Genomic DNA, 2917 nt, shown 5'->3' with positions numbered 1-2917 from the left:
ACCATGATCTGTCAAAGAAATTATAGAGGGACACAGTCTAATATTGTATATTGTGATTTTCAAATGGCAACAAGTCCACATGATCACTGACATTGGTAAGTATTTTTGCCATGAGACATCAGAAAGTCAAAGCAAAATAATTTAGCTATGCACAGCCTGAGGGGTAAGTATAGAGGGGCCAGCAAGGGTGTTTCCTGAATCTACTCAGAGTTTCCTCCTCTCAGTTAACCACATACAAGGCCCAGGAGACCATCTCCTATGGCAGTTAGAATCCTCCCCTAGAAGGATACAAGATCAGTTAGTTCCTAGATTTTATGTCACTCTCCTGGGATTGCTACAGAAAAGGAAATGACACAGTTCAAAGGCCCTCTCTGTCACCATGGAGACAGTACATCTCATTATAGGATAAATTCCTCAATTGGAAGCCAGGACTGGACAGTCTTATCTCATGGAGAAGCAACCTCAAGGTTCTTCATGCTGAGTCTCACCCAATTAGGATAGAGTTTCATATCCTGGGAGGGGACAGGACTGGAGGGATGGAGGGTACGAGATCACAGTCCTGAGTGGAGGCTCTAGATTTCTCCCTGTCTTTTCTTAGAGACACACATGGTTCCTTTATTACTTTGAAAATGTTGAAAACTAGTGACCCTGATGTACAGTAGTGGGAATCAAAACACAGGCCTCACCTGAATAATGATTAATGCAAGCAAATATTCATATTTAAGTTACTTACAGAAAAGTAATAGTGTATAGAATTTACATATCATTTTTCTTCAGTACTGGGTATCACACCCCAGTTGTTTGCATGAATTAACACTAAGCTACATCCTTGAAACCAGTTTCTTATATTCAATATCTAGATTCAAAATGCATAAAACTTTGCTAATCCTTCTAAAATTACCACACCTCTGTACAGCTAATAAGAGAGAGTTGTGGCTGCAGCAAAAAAAGAAAGGTAAATTAAAAATAAGTAAGACTGAATTATATCACAAATACAAAATAAATAATCAGTAATTACTTCTTTCCATATCACTTGATTTGTCTCTTTCCTTTGCTATAGGCATTTAAATGCCTAATTCTTCCACCACAAAACTCCTCATACAGATCTGGAAATGCAAACAAGGCCTCTTTTTGCTCCTGAAAACCAGCACAACCCTAACCCTGCAGATTCTACTGAGGAGCCCAGCCCTGGATACCACGGCTTTCCCTTCAGTTTTAGCACTGAAGGAAAAACCACTCACAATGGAGCTGTGCACAAGGGGAGATTTCCCTGTTACTTCTACATTTTAAATTAATTTTTGTGATTTTCTAACCAGAATTCTGTGCCAAATATTATCCCCACTCAAATTCTTTGTGTATCCAACAATTGTTCACTCTCAAAATTCATGACTTCTCCAGCTTTAATTAATACTTTTCCAGTCTCTTTCTCTTCCTCTGCCGTGTGTGTGTGTGTGTGTGTGTGTGTGTGTGTGTGTGTGTGTGACATTGGGCTCAGTAGGTGGTGGTGGTGAGAGGAAGGTAAATGTTTGAGGATTTTCAGAATAGAAGGATGTGGCTGCAAGGACATTGTCCCATTGGGTGTTAGGGAGGTCACAGAGGAGCTGGCAGCACCTTTGTGATGCGGGAAGAGCAGGACTCTAGGGTAGGTGGGGAAGGTCAGCCCTGGAGGAGCAAATTGCTAAATATGGCCATCAAAATGTGTGTTTACCATTGTTAAAGAATGTTCTCAGGGTTCATATTTACATAGACATTCTATTATTTTTTGAGGATCAATCATGGACTTCATGCCTGATATGCTGTACCACTCAGCTATGGCTTCAGCAAAAATGTGTTAATTCAGTATAATGTATGCATCCATTATTCCAGACCCATTTCTTAAATGATTTTGGTTAGGTTTTGTTTCTCTGAATTTCCAATTAAAAATGTAATTATTTACCAAAGACAGGAAAAGAGTTTACAAACACAGAGAACACTGAAGTAGGGCTGAAAATTTATATTTTCTTTAAAACCTAAAACGATACTAAGTAAATTTTTTTCCTCATTCATTCTTTCTTCACTCTTCTTCCTGACAAACAGCTCCATACAGACCACACACAACTCAAAATTTTCATTCCCCTGTCCCATCCTCTTGCCTATCATGCAGTCCTGGGAATAAACATAGGGCTTCAAAAATGCAAGACAATACTCTACCAACTAAGCCATGTCCCTGGACAGTAAGTGATGCTTTGATACCATAAACTCCACTTTGGTCTTTATTTCATCTCAGACATTTGCACCCTTATTTATTTCCACTAAGCTCCTGCCCCTGAGTTCATGACACAGCAAGAAGACATGCAAATTATGTCCCCCTCTGCCCATGAAAACCTGTACTGACCCTGCAGACATGACAGAGGCACCCAGCTCTGGACTCACAGGTCCTCCCATACTGTGGTCATCACTGACACTCAACACTCAGCATGGATTTGATACTGAGCTGGGTTTCCCTTGTTACTCTCTTCAAAGGTAACTTATACATTAGGAGAGATACTAAGTATTTGGGGAAAAGGAAGTGAGAGGGTTATTGGGCATCTGTGATTGTGTACTGACAGAATTCTCTGTTTGCAGGCATCCAGTGTGAGGCTCAGCTGGTGGAATCAGGGTGGAGGCTTGGTGCAGTCTGTAAAGTCCCCGACACTCTCCTGTGCAGCCTCTGGATTCACCCTGAGTGAGGTCTGCAGTATTGGTGATGATTTTTTGCTCATGAGACTCAGACAAAGACTCAGTGGTATCCGGTTAGGACAGTGCTTGGATTAGGGAAGTCACAGGGGAGGTGAGGCCACACTCTGTGACCCACACACCCTAACAGGTCTCAAGTCTTCTACTTTCCCTGAGAACTGTGCACATCAGACACAGATGTGACCCATTTGTATTTTCCCTG

Source organism: Cricetulus griseus, unplaced genomic scaffold (genome assembly GCF_003668045.3).
Source record: "Cricetulus griseus strain 17A/GY unplaced genomic scaffold, alternate assembly CriGri-PICRH-1.0 unplaced_scaffold_142, whole genome shotgun sequence".
NCBI lineage: Eukaryota > Metazoa > Chordata > Mammalia > Rodentia > Cricetidae > Cricetulus > Cricetulus griseus.
This window is presented reverse-complemented; position numbering follows the sequence as displayed.